Raw genomic sequence first — 20348 nt, 5'->3', positions numbered from 1 at the left:
CCAAACACCACTGCGCTACAATAAACCCTTAAAGGCTACACCAGCACGACTCCCTACACTGCCCAAACACCACTGCGCTACCCTAAACCCTAAATCTAACCCCAGCATGACTCCCTACACTACCCAAACACCACTGCACTACCCTAAACCCTAAAACGCTACCCCCAGCATGACCCCCACACTACACAAACAGCAGTGCACTACCCTAAATCCTAAAACGCTACCTCTAGCACACCCCCTACATTACACAAACACCACAGCAATACCCTAAACCCTAAAACACTACCCCAGCACGATCCCTACAGTAAACAAACACATTTGCACTACCCTAAACCATAAAACACAACCTCCACCACGCCCCCTACACTACACGAACACCACTGCACTACCCTAAACCCTAAAACACTAACCCCAGCACGAATCCCTACACTACACAAACACCACTGCACTACCCTAAACACTAAAATACTACCCCCGGCAGTACCCCCTACACTACCCAAACACCATTGCACTACCGTAAACACTAAAACTCTACCCCCAGCATGACCCCCTATACTACACAAACACCACTGCACTACCCCTAACCCTAAAACACTACCCTCAGCACGACCCCCTACACTACAGAAACACCACTGCGCCACCCTAAAACACTACCCCCAGGACGACCCCCTCCACTACACAAACACCAGTGCGCTACCCTATACCCTAAAACACTACACCCTACACTACTCAAACACCACTGCGCTACCATAAACACTAAAACACTACCCCCAGCATGACCCCCAACACTACCTAAACACCAATGCGCTACCCTAAAACATAAAACACTACACCTAGCACGATCCCCTACACTACCCAAACAGCACTGTGCTACCCTAAACCCTAAAACACTACCCCCAACAGGACCCCCTACACTACCCAAACACCACTGCACTACCCTAAACCCTTAAACACTACCCCCAGCACGACCCCCTACACTACTCAAACACCACTGCGCTACCCTAAACCCTAAAACACTACCCCTAGCACGACCCTCTACACTACCAAAACACCACTGCGCTACCCTAAACCCTAAAACACTACCCCCAGCATGACTCCCTACACTACCCAAACACCACTGTTCTATCCTAAACCCTAAAACACTACCCCAGCACGACCCACTACACTACATAAACACCACTGCACTACCCTAAACCCTAAAACACTACCCCAGCACGACCTCCTACAATACCCAAAAACCACTGCACTACCCTACACCCTAACACACTACCCCCAGCATGACCCCCTACACTACCCAAACACCACTGTGCTACCCTAAACCCTAAAACACTACCACCAGCATGACCCCCTACACTACACAAACACCAGGGTGCTACCCTAAACCCTAAAACACTACCACAGCATGAACCCTACACTACACAAACACCACTTCACCCCCTAAACCCTAAAACACTACCTCCTACACTACACAAACACCACTGCCCTACCCTAAACTGTAAAATACTACCCCCAGCATGACCCTCTACACTACGCAAACACCAATGCACTACCCTAAACCCTAAAACACTACCCCCAGCATCACCCCTACACTACTAAAACACCACTGCACTACCCAAACCCCTAAAACACTTTCTACTGCACAACCCTCTACACTACACAAACACCACTGCACTCACCTAAACCCAAAAACACTACCCCAGCACGACCTCCTACACTACACAAACACCCCTGCACTACCCTAAACCCTAAAACACTATCTCAAGTAGTTACACCTACACTACCGAAACACCACTGCACTACCCTAAACCCTTAAACACTACCCCTAGCACGACCCACTACATTACATAAACACCACTGCACCAACCTAAACCCTAAAAAACTATCCCATCACGACCTCCTACAATACCCAAACACCACTGCACTACCCTACACCCTAAAACACTACCCCCAGCATGACCCCCTATACTACCCAAACACAACTGCACTACCCTAAACCCTTAAACACTACCCCCTACACTACACAAACACCACTGCACTACCCTAAAGCCTAAAACACTACCCCTAGCAGGACCCCATACACTACACAAACACCACTGTGCTACCCTAAATCCTAAAACGCTACTGTGAGAAGTTGGCCTGGTATATGATGCTCACTAGTTAAAGTGATCACCTTGTACCATGCCAAGCAACCCTTATGGTGTGGTTGTAAGTCAACCTTTTCGGACTAGCTGCCCTAGTGGTAGCGTAGGCTAAGCAGTCTTTGAGGCTAAACTCGTGAAGCGTGTTAAGCCAGCTGTTTTACCAAATGCAACCCCCTTTTATACCAATGAAAGGACACCACACAGATATATATTCAAAATATATATGTATTTATTTCTCAAAGTAACCCCTAGTCTCTTTATGAGCACAGGAGCACAAATCGTCAAACAAGATTATCACAGAATACACAGAAGTTGCACGTTATATGGATAGGCCCTGGTGGCCACTCAAACCATATACTAAAATAGTGGTATAAGTACCACGAACAGAAAAGGAAAAAGGCCTAGGGCCTCTAGAATCGCTGGGCCTACAAGGAGCTAACGTCAGTTAGTGACCAGGAGGTCCACGGGTGGCGTGTGCAGAGCAAATAGTCACACGCGTGCTCCCATAGGTTTCAATGGGTGCGTAAAAAGTACAAAGTTACTGCAAAAGGAATCTTCCGGATGACCTAGGAACTTAAGATTTGGAACACAGGCACTAGAGATGTAATACTACACTTGGGCACAGGTGTGCCAGCTTTACCTCACCCACAGGAAGCGGGTGCATAGGCCTCGAAGTGCGTCGGGTTTCTTCTATCTGTTCCGTGGGGCCTGTAGACAAAAGTGCTGCAGGCGGTCGGTCGGGAAGAGATGCAGTGGATCCAAGAGTGGATCGGAGATGTTGAAGATCTGTAAGCAGAGGGGACAGTGTTCACAGTCACTAGCCAGTGACCAGCGTGGCACCAGGTGGGTACCAGGCGATGTCGGGTGCAAACAGGAAGGAAGGTGTAGCTTGACTCTGCAGCCACGTGGTCCCTGAAGGTCGACGACGTCCAGGAGTCGAGTCACGAGCTGTCCCACGCAGGCTCTCGCTGTCGGCGGTGTCGGCGACTTGATCGAAGCAAACAAGCCTTGGCAAAAGCAATTGTTGTAGGCAAGGAGTTTAAGCTGATGGTTCTGACCAGCAAGGTCAGAGGAACTGCTCCTTTGGAGGGGAGCAAGGGCCAGTCTGGAGCAACCAGACCAGCGGTGTTTGTCGTAGATTTCGTCGCCAAGATGGCCACTAGCCAGCGGGCCAGCAACCGGTTAGGCGCGTCGAGTGGCAAAATGCAGAAGGGCCCCACGCAGATCGTGGAGATGCTGGAGGGCTCACCTTTGGTGCAGATGCTGCTCGAGGGTTGGGCTTCTCAGGACCCAAAGCACAACTTGGAGGGAGCCTCGGTTGTTGCACTGGTCAGCTTGTCGTAGTCGTTTCAAGATGGCTGGCTCCACGTGTCTCGGTGCCTCCACGGGTCTCCTCTTTGCAGGGACTGTGGATCGGGCGGTGAGAGGTCTGGAGGTCCAGGTCTTGTCAGTCTCTGGGCTCGGGCTCCGGCGGGAGGCGGCGGCAAAGCAGACGTTGATTCGCTGGATGGTGCTTGCGTTAGCAAGGTGGTCACTCCCTGACCACAGGGGAGATTTTCTTCAGTCTTCTGTGCAGCAGAATGTCGAAGTTCCCGTCTTCTTCTTAGTTTCAAGTTGATTCCAGGATGTCTGAAGTCTTAGGACACAGCTCCTACCTTTATTCGGATTCTAGGGGCCGGACTACCTGCTAGGTCCCTCCCTATGGGTGGGACCAGGAAGGGGGGTGGTTACACCCCCAATCCTTTGTCCAGCTCGCCCCAGGCCCGGGACTGGTGTGCCCCAGGACCGGTTTGAACTGGCATATGCACCGAGGCTCCTTGTGAGCCACAGGCATGTCTGGTTTCTTTCAAGCCCTACCTGACCAATACACAAAATCCTGTCTGGGGTGGTGCACGCACCTCCCCTGGCAGGAAACCCTTTGTCCACACCTCCCAAGCTGAAAGGACTCCCAGCAGCAGGAGGGCAGACTTGTGTCTGTGGTGGCAGCATCCATTTTGTGGAGCTGAGGCTATGTCTGATTTTACCCGGGTTTCAGGCACTGTACATGTCGTGTCCCTCTAGAAGGGTGGAATGCTAACCCCGTCGCCAGAATTGGCGAGGGGTTAGTATTCCAATTCGTATGACACCTTACTCGACATGTTTTGATAAAGCCAAACCAAAGATAGCATTTAACCGCGAGGTTCATAATGCACTTAAGAGTATATGGTATGACGATATCTGGAAACAGTAGAAGGAAGTTGTTCCGACCACTGCAGACAGGCTCAGCTCATGCCAGAGCACCATCTCACATGGAACCAAGCACTCTGCCTTCAGGATTGTTAAGGCCTGCCATAGGAGTGACTTATAGGTTACCAGGTGTCCCATTTAAGGTTAGGTATAGGTATACTACACCTAAGTAAGAGGTGATTACACCAACTTACCCCAGCTGAGTGATCAGCCAGTTGTGTCAAATTGTTAGGCCAAGCCTGGGGTGGCATAATACATGCTGCAGCCCTTGGCAGGCCTTGGGTACACCAATGCCCTGGGTACCTAGTGTACACTGGTACAGGGGCTGACAGGGTGATCCAACCAATTGGGTATGTACCTAGGGTACATGGAGTCCATTTTAAAGAGAGAACAGCCAGGCTGAGATCCTGAATAGCAGGATCTCAGGCCAACTAAGTCGAAAAACCAGCTAGACACTAGGCAAAAATTTGGGGGTAACCATAGTCAGATATCCACCTTCCTACACAACCCCCCCCCAAACGAAGGGAGATAAGGCTGACCTTGACCAGGTAAGCCTATATTGCCCAAGTGGCCATATAAGGAGGAACCAGCACTGGCATGGTTACCCCCTGTCTCATGGTCCACTAAGCAATCCCTCACCCTAAGGGTATCAGAGGGTCTCCACCATAGGGAATCTCTACCTTTGGTGTGTCTTGGCAAAGTAAAAGGCTGGTGTTGAGATGGAGTACTGAAGTGAGTGTCCTCAAAGTGAGGCCTCAGCTTCCTCCAATCCCCCTCCACCATGGATGCCTTTCTTTCCTTAACTGAGTTGCACTGTGCTCTCAGGGTCAGCCTCTGGCTACCTAAAGCTGGAGGCTGGGTCCCTTTTGTGGGCTTACTGGAGGGACAGGTCAGGTTTGGGGCCCTAAGGTCCCAGGTTTGCCTGTGCCCAACAGAATCCCTCTGGGGGAGGTCCCTAACTACCTGTAAAGGAGATCCCTCAGGAATGTTTTTACCCATCACCTGACTAGGGCTACTAGCCAGGCAATCCTCATTCTTTTGATGGGGGGGTTCTTGTGGACAGGGGCCCTCTGGGGGTCCACTGGCCTCCCTGACCTCTGCAGCCCTGGGCTGACTGAGGCAGGGTAGAGAGAGGCAGGCTACCTGCACCAGACTGGGTCCCACCTTGGAAGGGGCCACTGACATCAGAGGCTCTGCCAGGCCAGGCCTGGCTACCTCTGTGGCAGTTCCTTCACAAGGGGTGAGGTCAGATCCCTGAGGAGGCTGACCTTTTCCTAATGTCTGGGGAGAGGGAGACTTTTCTTCCTCCCCACTACTCTCAGTTTGTGTGGAGTGATCCATTGTTTCAGGCTTCACTACACCTATGTCAGTCTGAGTATAGGCTGAGACCATTACAGCCTTGCCAACCTTTTCAGGGGGGCACTCAGTTTGTGTTTGAGCTGTGACTGTCACAGCTCTGCCAGTCTCTACAGGGAAGTCTGTCTGTGCCTGGGCTGTGGCTACCACTGCCCTTCCAACCTTTTCAGGGAGGAAATCTATTTGGACAGGGGTTGTGAATGGCACAACCCCCCTACCCTTTTGTGACAGGCCTACCATTTTAGAATGGGTGTCTTGTTCAACTCCAGCCCAAGCTGAGAGTTCTAAGTCATTCCCCAGTAAGCAGTCTACAGGCAAGGTTGGGGACACTGCCACCCTTTTAGGGCCAGTGACACCTCCCCAGCTGAGACATACCTCTGCCATGGGATGACTGTTCTGTTTGCCATCAATGTTGGTCACCTGGTAGGAGAAACCAGGCAAAAGCTGCTCAGAGGGAACTAGCCAATGGGCCACCATTGTGATGCTAGCTCCAGTGTCTCTGTAGGCCTCAGCTTTTGTACCATTGATGTAGGGCTCCTGTCTGTACCTACCCAAAGTGTTGGGACAGGCAGTGAAGTTGGCAAACCCCATGCCACCATCACAGACAAGAGTATCTGCTGCAGGGGAATTGGCTAAGCCAGGGTCCCCCTGTGTTCCCCAAGTAAACCCACCCAGATTTCTGGGGGCACTCCCACCACCTGGGGGATTACTGCTGACAGTAATAGGTGGTGTGACAGGAGTAATTGGAGGAACAGTTTTGTTTTTAGCCCTTGGGCAACCGCTGTCAGTTTTCCAATGCCCAGGAGTTTTACACTCATGGCAGTAGGGCTTTTTGGCTGTGGTAGAGGAGGGAGCTTGGGACCCACCACCCTGTGTGGAGTTTTGGGGCCCTGAGGAAGGTTTCTCTTTTTCTTTATCCCCACCCTTCTCTTGAGGCTTGGTGGTATCTTTCTTTTGGTCACCACCCTGGTTTTTAGGCCTGATCCTGGTCCTGACCCATTTATCTGCCCTCTTTCCCAATTCTTGGGGAGAGGTCAAATCTGAGTCTACCAGGTGTTGATGGAGAAGCTGGTTTTGACAATTACTTAAAATCTGCTCTCTCATCATCAAATTGTACAATCCTGTATAATCAGACACCTTACTTCCCAGCAACCAACCCTCCAAAGCCTTAGTGGCACATTCCACATATTCAGACCAGTCCTGAGTCTGTGTCTTCTGGGTGTCTCTGAACATTAACCTGTACTGTTCAGTGGTTAAGCCTAACCCATCAACTAGGACACTCTTCAGGACTCTGTAATTTCTGACATCCTCTTCTCTAACAGTGAGGAGTCTATCTCTGCCTCTCCCCTCAAAGGAGAGCCATAAGATTGCTGCCCACTGGTCTTCAGGAACCTGCTGCACTTTGCAGGCTCTCTCAAGAGCAGTCATCCATTTGTGGATGTCATCCCCACTTTTGTAGGGGGGCACAATCTTGGACAGGTTCCTATTGTCAAAGACCCTATCTTTGTCCCTAGGGACATTGCTGCCACCAGTGGGTATAGACCCACTCTCTCTATGCTGCCTAGCCTTGCTCAGTTTTTCTTCCATCAGGGCTACTTCTAGCTCCTGCTTCCTGATCCTCAGCTGGGCTTCTTGCATCTTGGCCTCATGTTCCCTCCTCTGAGGGGTGGTCATCCTTCTCCTGGAGTGACCTTGAGAGCCTCTAGAGCCATGGGAAGCATTGGAGTCACCTGAGCGATTCCTTTGCCTTCCAAGCCCTGTGTTAAGTCCACTGGGGAGATCCAGTGGGGTGAACCCACTGTCAGTCCCCAATAGCCTTAGTTTAGCTGGGCCAAGTATAACACTTGGCACTGGGCTAGTTCTCCCTTCATCCTCACTACTGTCAGTATCCTTTTCACTCTCATCCTCTGTGGTAGGCATCCCATCTAAGGGGTGACTATTGGAAAGGGGTACCTCAGTGGCATCTTCAGAAGGGGGGCCTCCTGTTCCTGTCCCTAAGGGGGCTAACTGGGAAGCTTTCCTGAGCTCTTTTTGATTTTCATCTTCTTGCAAGAGCTCTCTGAGCAAAGCAGAGGTAGGGTTCTTGGGCTGTTTAAGGCCTCTAAGAGTTGCCAGCTGCCTGAGCTCATTTTGATTAAGGGTAGCATAGATGGATGGTGCCCTCGGGGGGTCACTCTCAACAGAGATGGGTACAGTGGACCCCTCTGCCCCAGCCATTGCTCTTAAGTGTGGGTGGATGTGTTGCAATCTACCTACACTTGGGTTTACCTACTAAACCTATCTAGTAGTTGTAGTCAGGGTGTGCTACTCCCTTTGCTCTACCACAACTAAGTTCAGTAGAACTTAAGTATATCTAATCTTGTTTTATATGTACCTACAGGTACCTATGTGATCTTTCAATTGGTAACCAAGAGATTACAATGGTAAAACACAGCAAGCTCAAATCCAACCGCTGCTCACCAATGTGAGAAGTTGGCCTGGTATATGATGCTCACTAGTTAAAGTGATCACCTTGTACCATGCCAAGCAACCCTTATGGTGTGGTTGTAAGTCAACCTTTTCGGACTAGCTGCCCTAGTGGTAGCGTAGGCTAAGCAGTCTTTGAGGCTAAACTCGTGAAGCGTGTTAAGCCAGCTGTTTTACCAAATGCAACCCCCTTTTATACCAATGAAAGGACACCACACAGATATATATTCAAAATATATATGTATTTATTTCTCAAAGCAACCCCTAGTCTCTTTATGAGCACAGGAGCACAAATCGTCAAACAAGATTATCACAGAATACACAGAAGTTGCACGTTATATGGATAGGCCCTGGTGGCCACTCAAACCATATACTAAAATAGTGGTATAAGTACCACGAACAGAAAAGGAAAAAGGCCTAGGGCCTCTAGAATCGCTGGGCCTACAAGGAGCTAACGTCAGTTAGTGACCAGGAGGTCCACGGGTGGCGTGTGCAGAGCAAATAGTCACACGCGTGCTCCCATAGGTTTCAATGGGTGCGTAAAAAGTACAAAGTTACTGCAAAAGGAATCTTCCGGATGACCTAGGAACTTAAGATTTGGAACACAGGCACTAGAGATGTAATACTACACTTGGGCACAGGTGTGCCAGCTTTACCTCACCCACAGGAAGCGGGTGCATAGGCCTCGAAGTGCGTCGGGTTTCTTCTATCTGTTCCGTGGGGCCTGTAGACAAAAGTGCTGCAGGCGGTCGGTCGGGAAGAGATGCAGTGGATCCAAGAGTGGATCGGAGATGTTGAAGATCTGTAAGCAGAGGGGACAGTGTTCACAGTCACTAGCCAGTGACCAGCGTGGCACCAGGTGGGTACCAGGCGATGTCGGGTGCAAACAGGAAGGAAGGTGTAGCTTGACTCTGCAGCCACGTGGTCCCTGAAGGTCGACGACGTCCAGGAGTCGAGTCACGAGCTGTCCCACGCAGGCTCTCGCTGTCGGCGGTGTCGGCGACTTGATTGAAGCAAACAAGCCTTGGCAAAAGCAATTGTTGTAGGCAAGGAGTTTAAGCTGATGGTTCTGACCAGCAAGGTCAGAGGAACTGCTCCTTTGGAGGGGAGCAAGGGCCAGTCTGGAGCAACCAGACCAGCGGTGTTTGTCGTAGATTTCGTCGCCAAGATGGCCACTAGCCAGCGGGCCAGCAACCGGTTAGGCGCGTCGAGTGGCAAAATGCAGAAGGGCCCCACGCAGATCGTGGAGATGCTGGAGGGCTCACCTTTGGTGCAGATGCTGCTCGAGGGTTGGGCTTCTCAGGACCCAAAGCACAACTTGGAGGGAGCCTCGGTTGTTGCACTGGTCAGCTTGTCGTAGTCGTTTCAAGATGGCTGGCTCCACGTGTCTCGGTGCCTCCACGGGTCTCCTCTTTGCAGGGACTGTGGATCGGGCGGTGAGAGGTCTGGAGGTCCAGGTCTTGTCAGTCTCTCGGCTCGGGCTCCGGCGGGAGGCGGCGGCAAAGCAGACGTTGATTCGCTGGATGGTGCTTGCGTTAGCAAGGTGGTCACTCCCTGACCACAGGGGAGATTTTCTTCAGTCTTCTGTGCAGCAGAATGTCGAAGTTCCCGTCTTCTTCTTAGTTTCAAGTTGATTCCAGGATGTCTGAAGTCTTAGGACACAGCTCCTACCTTCATTCGGATTCTAGGGGCCGGACTACCTGCTAGGTCCCTCCCTATGGGTGGGACCAGGAAGGGGGGTGGTTACACCCCCAATCCTTTGTCCAGCTCGCCCCAGGCCCGGGACTGGTGTGCCCCAGGACCGGTTTGAACTGGCATATGCACCGAGGCTCCTTGTGAGCCACAGGCATGTCTGGTTTCTTTCAAGCCCTACCTGACCAATACACAAAATCCTGTCTGGGGTGGTGCACGCACCTCCCCTGGCAGGAAACCCTTTGTCCACACCTCCCAAGCTGAAAGGACTCCCAGCAGCAGGAGGGCAGACTTGTGTCTGTGGTGGCAGCATCCATTTTGTGGAGCTGAGGCTATGTCTGATTTTACCCGGGTTTCAGGCACTGTACATGTCGTGTCCCTCTAGAAGGGTGGAATGCTAACCCCGTCGCCAGAATTGGCGAGGGGTTAGTATTCCAATTCGTATGACACCTTACTCGACATGTTTTGATAAAGCCAAACCAAAGATAGCATTTAACCGCGAGGTTCATAATGCACTTAAGAGTATATGGTATGACGATATCTGGAAACAGTAGAAGGAAGTTGTTCCGACCACTGCAGACAGGCTCAGCTCATGCCAGAGCACCATCTCACATGGAACCAAGCACTCTGCCTTCAGGATTGTTAAGGCCTGCCATAGGAGTGACTTATAGGTTACCAGGTGTCCCATTTAAGGTTAGGTATAGGTATACTACACCTAAGTAAGAGGTGATTACACCAACTTACCCCAGCTGAGTGATCAGCCAGTTGTGTCAAATTGTTAGGCCAAGCCTGGGGTGGCATAATACATGCTGCAGCCCTTGGCAGGCCTTGGGTACACCAATGCCCTGGGTACCTAGTGTACACTGGTACAGGGGCTGACAGGGTGATCCAACCAATTGGGTATGTACCTAGGGTACATGGAGTCCATTTTAAAGAGAGAACAGCCAGGCTGAGATCCTGAATAGCAGGATCTCAGGCCAACTAAGTCGAAAAACCAGCTAGACACTAGGCAAAAATTTGGGGGTAACCATAGTCAGATATCCACCTTCCTACAGCTACCCCCAGCATGACCCCCTACACTACAGAAACACCACTGTGCTACCCTAAACCCTAAAACACAACCCCAAGCACGACCCCCTACACTACCCAAACACCACTGCGCTACAATAAATCCTTAAATGCTACCCCAGCACAACTCCCTACATTACCGAAACACCACTGCGCTACCCTAAACCCTAAAACACTACCCCCAGCACGACCCCCTTCACTACCTAAACACCACTGCGCTACCCTAAACCCTGAAAACTACCCCTAGCACGACCCCTACACTACCCAAACACCACTGTGCTACCCTAAACCCCAAAACACTACCCCCAGCATGACCTCCTACACTACCCAAACACCACTGTGCTACCGTAAACCCTAAAACACTACCCCCAGCACGACCCCCTACACTACAAAAACATCACTGCACTACCCTGAACCCTAATAAACGACCCCAGCACGACCAACTAAACTACCCAACACCACTGCACTACCCTAAACCCTAAAACACTACCCCCTACACTACACAAACACCGCTTGCATACCCTAAACCCTAAATCTACCTACAACAGGACCCCCTACACTACCCAAACACCACTGCACTACCCTAAACACTAAAACACTACCCCCAGCATGACCCCCTACACTACCCAAACACCACTGTGCTATCCTAAACCCTAAAACGCTACCCCAGCACGACTCGCTACACTACACAAACACCACTGCGCTACCCTAAGCCCGAAAACACTACCCCAAGCACGACCCCCTACACTACACAAACACCACTGCGCTAACCTAAACCCTAAATCACTACCCCCAGCACGACACCACTGCGCTAACCTAAACCCTAAATCACTACACCCAGCACGACCCCATACACTACACAAACACCACTGCGCTACCCTAAAACACTACCCCCAGCACAACCCCATAGACTACACAAACACCACTGCGCTACCCTAAACCCTAAAACACTATCCCCAGCAGGACCCCCTACACTACACAAACACCACTGCGCTTCCCTAAACCCTAAAACACTACCCTCAGCAGAACTCCCTACACTACCCAAACACCACTGCACTACCCTAAACCCTAAAACACTACCCCCAGCACGACCCCCTACACGACACAAACACCACTGCTTTAACCTAAACCCTAAATCACTAACCCCAGCACGACACCACTGCGCTAACCTAAACCCTAAATCACTACCCCCAGCACGACCCCCTACACTACACAAACACCACTGCGCTACCCTAAACCCTAAAACACTATCCCCAGCACGACCCCCTAAACTACACAAACACAACTGCGCTACCCTAAACCCTAAAAGACTACCTTCAGCAGAACCCCCTACACTACACAAACACCGCTTGCCTACCCTAAACCCTAAATCTACCTACAACAGGACCCCCTACACTACCCAAACACCACTGCACTACCCTAAACACTAAAACACTACCCTCAGCATGACCCCCTACACTACCCAAACACCACTCTGCTATCCTAAACCCTAAAACACTACCCCCAGCACGACCCCCTACACTACCCAAACACCACTGCGCTACCCTAAACCCTAAAACACTACCCATAGCATGACCCCCTACACTACCCAAACACCACTGCGCTACCCTAAACCCTAAAACACTACCCCCAGCATGACCCCCTACACTACCCAAACACCACTGTGCTATCCTAAACCCTAAAACACTACCCCCAGCACGACCCACTACACTACATAAACACCACTGCACTACCCTAAACCCTAAAACACTACCCCAGCACGACCTTCTACAATACCCAAAAACCACTGCACTACCCTACACCCTAAAACACTACCCCCAGCATGACCCGCTATACTACCCAAACACAACTGCACTACCCTAAACCCTAAAACACTACCCCCTACACTACACAAACACCACTGCACTACCCTAAACCCTAAAACACTACCCCTAGCACGACCCCCTACACTACACAAACACCACTGTGCTACCCTAAACCCTAAAACACTACCACCGGCATGACCCCCTACACTACACAAACACCAGTATGCTACCCTAAACCCTAAAACACCCCTAGCACGACCCCCTACACTACCCAAGCACCACTGCGATACTATAAATCCTGAAACGCTACCCCAGCACGACTCCCTACATTACCAAAACACCACTGCGCTACCCTAAACCCTAAAACACTACCCCCAGCATGACCCCCTACACTACCCAAACTCCACTGTGCTATCCTAAACCCTAAAACACTACCCCAAGCACGACCCACTACATTACATAAACACCACTGCACCAACCTAAACCCTAAAACACTATCCCATCACGACCTCCTACAATACCCAAACACCACTGCACTACCCTACACCCTAAAACACTACCCTAAGCATGACCCCCTATACTACCCAAACACAACTGCACTACCCTAAACCCTTAAACACTACCCCCTACACTACACAAACACCACTGCACTACCCTAAAGCCTAACACACTACCCCTAGCAGGACCCCATACACTACACAAACACCACTGTGCTACCCTAAACCCTAAAACGCTACCCCCAGCATGACCCCCTACACTACAGAAACACCACTGTGCTACACTAAACCCTAAAACACAACCCCTAGCACGACCCCCTACACTACCCAAACACCACTGCGCTACAATAAATCCTTAAATGCTACCCCAGCAAAACTCCCTACATTACCGAAACACCACTGCGCTACCCTAAACCCTAAAACACTACCCCCAGCACGACCCCCTTCACTACCTAAACACCACTGTGCTACACTAAACCCTAAAAACTACCCCTAGCACGCCCCCTACACCACCCAAACACCACTGTGCTACCCTAAACCCCAAAACACTACCCCCAGCATGACCTCCTACACTTCCCAAACACCACTGTGCTACCGTAAACCCTAAAACACTACCCCCAGCACGACCCCCTACACTACAAAAACATCACTGCACTACCCTGAACCCTAAAAAACTACCCCAGCACGACCAACTAAACTACCAAACACCACTGCACTACCCTAAACCCTAAAACACTACCCCCTACACTACACAAACAACACTGGACTACCCTAAACCCTAAAACACTACCACAGCATGAACCCTACACTACACAAACACCACTGCACCCCCCTAAACCCTAAAACACTACCTCCTACACTACACAAACACCACTGCCCTACCCTAAACTGTAAAGCACTACCCCCAGCATGACCCTCTACACAACGCAAACACCAATGCACTACCCTAAACCCTAAAACACTACCCCCAGCATCACCCCTACACTACTAAAACACCACTGCACTACCCAAACCCCTAAAATACTTTCTACTGCACAACCCTCTACACTACGCAAACACCACTGCACTCACCTAAACCCAAAAACACAACACTAGCAGCCCCCCTACACTACCCAAACACCACTACACTACCCTAAACCCTAAAACACTACCCCAGCACGACCTCTTACACTACACACACACCCCTGCACTACCCTAAACCCTAAAACACTACCCCCAGCAGGACCACCTACACTACACTAACACCACTGCCCTACCCTAGACCTTAAAACACTACCCCCAGCAGGACCCATTACACTACCAAAACACCACTCCTCTTCCCTAAACACTTAAATGCTACCCCAGCACGACTCCGTACACTACCCAAACACCACTGCGCTACTCTGAACCCTAAAACACTACAACCTACACTACACAAACACCACTACGCTACCCTAAACCCTGAAACACTACCCCCAGCACGCCCCTAGACTACACAAACACCACTGCGCTACCCTAAACCCTAAAACACTACCCCCAGCAGGACCCCCTACACTACACAAACACAATTGCGCTACCCTAAACCCTAAAACACTACCCTTAGCAGTACACCCTAACTACACAAACACCACTTGCCTACCCTAAACCCTAAATCTACCTCCAACAGGACCCCCTACACTACCCAAACACCACTGTGCTACCCTAAAACACTACCCCCAGCATGACCCCCAACACTACCTAAACACCAATGCGCTACCCTAAAACATAAAACACTACACCTAGCACGATCCCCTACACTACCCAAACAGCACTGTGCTACCCTAAACCCTAAAACACTACCCCCAGCAGGACCCCCTACACTACACAAACACAATTGCGCTACCCTAAACCCTAAAACACTACCCTTAGCAGTACACCCTAACTACACAAAACACCACTTGCCTACCCTAAACCCTAAATCTACCTCCAACAGGACCCCCTACACTCCCCAAACACCACTGCACTACCCTAAACCCTAAAACACTATCCCCAGCACGACCACCTACACTACCTAAACACCACTGCGCTACCCTAAACCCTAAAACACTACCCCTAGCACAACCCCCTACACTACCCAAACACCACTGTGCTACTCTAAACCCTAAAACACTACCCCCAGCATGACCCCCTACACTAGCCAAACACCACTGTGCTACCCTAAACCCTATAACACTACCCCCAGAACGCCCCCCTACACAACCCAACCACCACTGCGCTACAATAAACCCTTAAAGGCTACACCAGCACGACTCCCTACACTGCCCAAACACCACTGCGCTACCCTAAACCCTAAATCTAACCCCAGCATGACTCCCTACACTACCCAAACACCACTGCACTACCCTAAACCCTAAAACGCTACCCCCAGCATGACCCCCACACTACACAAACAGCAGTGCACTACCCTAAATCCTAAAACGCTACCCCTGGGACACCCCCTACATTACACAAACACCACAGCAATACCCTAAACCCTAAAACACTACCCCCAGCACGATCCCTACAGTAAACAAACACATTTGCACTACCCTAAACCATAAAACACAACCTCCACCACGCCCCCTACACTACACGAACACCACTGCACTACCCTAAACCCTAAAACACTAACCCCAGCACGAAACCCTACACTACACAAACACCTCTGCACTACCCTAAACACTAAAACACTACCCCCGGCAGTACCCCCTACACTACCCAAACACCATTGCACTACCGTAAACACTAAAACTCTACCCCCAGCATGACCCCCTATACTACACAAACACCACTGCACTACCCCTAAACCTAAAACACTACCCTCAGCACGACCCCCTACACTACAGAAACACCACTGCGCCACCCTAAAACACTACCCCCAGGACGACCCCCTACACTACACAAACACCACTGCGCTACCCTATACCCTAAAACACTACACCCTACACTACTCAAACACCACTGCGCTACCCTAAACACTAAAACACTACCCCCAGCACGACCCCCTACACTACACAAGCACCACTGCGCTAACCTAAACCCTAAATCACTACCCTCAGCACGACCCCCTACACTACACAAACACCACTGCGCTACCCTAACCCCTAAAACACTACCCTCAGCAGAACCCCCTACACGACACAAATACCACTGCACTACCCTAAACCCTAATCTACCCCCAACAGGACCCCCTACACTACCCAAACACCACTGTGCTACCCTAAAACACTACCCCAGCATGACCCCCAACACTACCTAAACACCAATGCGCTACCCTAAAACATAAAACACTACACCTAGCACGATCCCCTACACTACCCAAACAGCACTGTGCTACCCTAAACACTAAAACACTACCCCCAGCATGATCCCCTACACTACCCAAACACCACTGTGCTTCCCTAAACCCTAAAACACTACCCCCAGCATGACGCCCTACACTACATAAACATCACTGCACTACCATAAACCCTAAAACACTACCCCAGCACGTCCTCCTACAATACCGAAACACCACTGCACTACACTAAACCCTAAAACACTACCCCCAGCATGACCCCCTAAACTACCCTAACACCACTGCACTACCAAAAACCCTAAAACACTACCCCTACACTACACAAACACCACTGCATTACCCTAAACCCTAAAAAACTAACCCAGCATGACACCTACACTACACAAACACCACTGCACTCTCTTAAACCCTAAAACACTACCCCCTACACTACACAAACACCACTGCACTACCCTAAACCGTAAAGCACTACCCCCAGCATGACCCCCTACACTACGCAAACACCAATGCACTACCCTAAACCCTAAAACACTAGCTCCAGCACGATCCCCTACACCACACAAACAACACTGCCCTACCCTAAACCCTAAAACACTACCCCCTACACTACACAAACACCACTGCATTACCCTAAACCCTAAAACACTACCCCTAGTATGGCCCCATACACTACCCAAACACCACTGTGCTACCCTAAACCATAAAACACTACCCCAGCATGACCCCCTACACTACCCATACACCACTGTGCTACCCTAGGTGATTTGTGCTGATTCTGACAGTGGTCCATGTGGCCCTGTCCCGTGTAAATAATCCCTTGTAAACTTCTGCCCAGTGCCAGTTGGCACAGTGTAAATTGTGTGATTATCATCTAATGTGTTTATTATAATACAAAGGCTATTTTTATATATAACCTTTTGTGGTGGGCCTAGGGTGTTGTTGCTGTGTGCGCGCGCAAACGCTTTACACATTGCCTCTGGGATAAGCCTGACTGCTCGTGCCAAGCTACCAAGTGGGTGAGCAGGGGTTATCTTTGGCGTATAACTCCCCAGCCCTGACTAGAGTGGTGGTTTCTGCCTGGCTTTGGCGCAAGCCCCTGCTGTTAGAATCCGGGGTCTCTGGTTGGCGCAGGTATGCACTTGCGACAAGCAGGGACCCTTTCCTCTAAGTCAGGGCATAGGATTACCTCTTTAAAAATAACCCCTGCTCACCCTCTAGGTAACGTGGCGCGAGCAATCAGGCTAGATTCCAGAGGGCATTAGGTTAAGCATTCAAAGTGTCCCACACAATAACCACCAACCCACCACACAGAGACACAAGGCTGTATTTATGTAAAAATAAAGTTCTTTATATAAAAGATATCTTAAAGCAGGCTTTCAAAAATAAAGGTCTTCACTTAAATAAGGTTCCAGTTACTTTTAGGCAGTCCACAGTTCTCAAAATGGCAATTTTCTACCTCAAATAGGCTTCTTTAAGTGTCTGTGCGCTTCGTAGCGCCTCCGGTACGCTTCGTACGAGGTTTTGGACGTGTCTTGCCGTTTCTCACGCTTCTCGCGTGAGCACGCGTATGCTGGACGTGAACCGTACGGACCGTACCCTCGTAGGTACGCATCGTACACGTCCGGTACGCCTCTTGCAGAACCTCACGCTTTCCGCGTGAGCAACGTCCTATATATTCAATGGAGTACGCACCGTACCTTCACGGGGGCCTCGCACAGCTGATACAAAGGGTGCCAAAGTTCACGCTTCACGCGTGAACAGCGTAGCGGTACGGCAGCGCCAGTAAGGCCCGAACAAAGCAACGGAGGGGTCGTACTAGCGCTCGCAGCTCACAGTACCTTTGTTCTTTGGGGGAAATCGTCGTCACAGCCTCAGGGGTCCACAGAGGAGTGTCCCACGTCGCGTTGTCGTCCCTCCTGGTCAGTGGGCGGCAATGCTTTGTGAGGCACTTCGGAACGCTCCCAGGCACACAACGAGGTCGGCAGAAGGAGGGGCCGGCCGTGGGTGATCTCTAGCGCGTTGCAGCGCCGTCAGCTTCGCTCAGGCGATGAATGGTGTGTTGCAGGTCCTTACAGGGTCTTCCATGGCCAGGGGGGTCGCAGAGGCTCGGCGCTTGGAGCCTGATCAGTTTCTTCTTTGCTGTGCGAGCTACGGCTCGGGGGGCAGTTGCTTGCTGTGCTCGGGCCAGGCAGGCCTTTACTGTGCTCACAATAGTCCCGGTGGCAGAAGTTGCGGTGCTCAGATGAGGGGCACACAGGTTCGTTGAGGTCAGCGGTTTGCAGAATCACTTCCAGCAGCTTCTCTTCTTCTTGGGGAAAGGTAGCGCCCACTGTTCCTGGGGCGCAGTTCAGAAGCAAGCCCTTGGAGATTGTTTGTAAAGCACAAGTTGATCAAAAGTCTTTCTCAGTCTTTTTCTTTTTCTCCTTCCAGCAGCAAGGCACCCACCGCAGGCCAGTCTCTCAGGCTTAGAGACAGTACTCCTCCATACAGCTTTTCCAGGTCCTTCTCTTCAGGCAGAGTTTCTTCTTGGCGCAAACAGGATCTGATTTCTTAGGAGCAGGGTTCCTTCTTTTATAGCAAGTTTCTTTTGTTCTTTGTCGCCAGGGGGCCTGGGCCTGGCTCAGTCCAGTTTTGAAGCACTTTGTTGTGGTGACTCTGCTCTTTCCTTTCAGCAGCAGGGCAGAGACATCAGCCGCTCCACAGGGGGTGGAGCCGGCATTGTGGTGGCAGAGCACAGGTCTATTCAGAGTCAAAGGTGTACTCCTCCCACCCATCCTGGTGTAATCTCTCTACCCACCACCTGGCAGCCAGCCTGTCTCCTGGAATTCCCCAGCCCTGCTCTTCACTGTTACTAGGCAGAACACACACACACAGCAGAGGCGGACTGAAATGGCCAGGTCAGTAAATACTAACTTTCTAAAAGTAGTATTTACAAACACAGGATATTAAAATAAACTTTACTAAAATAAGTATTTTATTATTCTGAGTTCAGGCATACTAAACTTGACTTTCTACCATGCTCTATGAGTCCACTGGGATTACAGCGTGTAGTAATTCCAGCAGCCCATTCTGGCCTATGGAGAGTAGGGCTGGGCGGAATTTGCGGAATGCCTCTTCGCGGAATTTTGAAAAAAATTGTGGAAAATGAGCTCACAACCTGAGGGACCGTGTGCCCAGGACTGGGGTCCCTCGTGCTTGGGCAGGCTCCCCGATCTCCCCGGCCTGGCTGCGTTGAGAAGCAGGGACCGGCCCCGGGCCTCCTGATTTTTGGTCAGGGCCTGGGATCCCACGTCCTGCGGCCTGCCAAGTGTCCATCTGCCCGGGACAAGAGACCCTGGTGCAGAGCCCCGGAGCCCTACCGCTATGGCTCGGTGTGGGCATCTGGGAGTCCTTTCGGTCCCGGCCATCTGGTCGCACCTTTCCCTCGGCCATCTGGTCGCATGCAATGCTTTCCAATGGGGCGACCAGATAGCCGGGCCAGCCTGGAAGTCCCGATGAGGGCTCATTTGCCTCCCGGCTCCCAGTCTGAGCTCCAGGAGGTCGGGTGCATCCGTGCCTAGGATCCCCTCCGTCACTTGGAGCGTGAGGGTTACAAGAAAGGTGGGTAGCCTTCCTCCGGATTAGTAGGGGCAGGGTATGCCGGGACACCCCTCCTGGGGATGGCGGTTCTCAGGCGGGGACCAGATGGGCCAAGCACGGACGACACTTCCCCGGGGCGTCCGGTGCTCCCTCCTCCAGCCTGCGGCGAGGCAAAGTGCCCAGGACGGGCTCCATGGGTCCCCCGGGCGTCCGGGCCCTGGGA

The sequence above is a fragment of the Triturus cristatus genome, chromosome 1_1 (genome assembly GCF_964204655.1).
Source record: "Triturus cristatus chromosome 1_1, aTriCri1.1, whole genome shotgun sequence".
Lineage (NCBI taxonomy): Eukaryota > Metazoa > Chordata > Amphibia > Caudata > Salamandridae > Triturus > Triturus cristatus.
Note: the sequence above shows the minus strand (reverse complement) of the source record.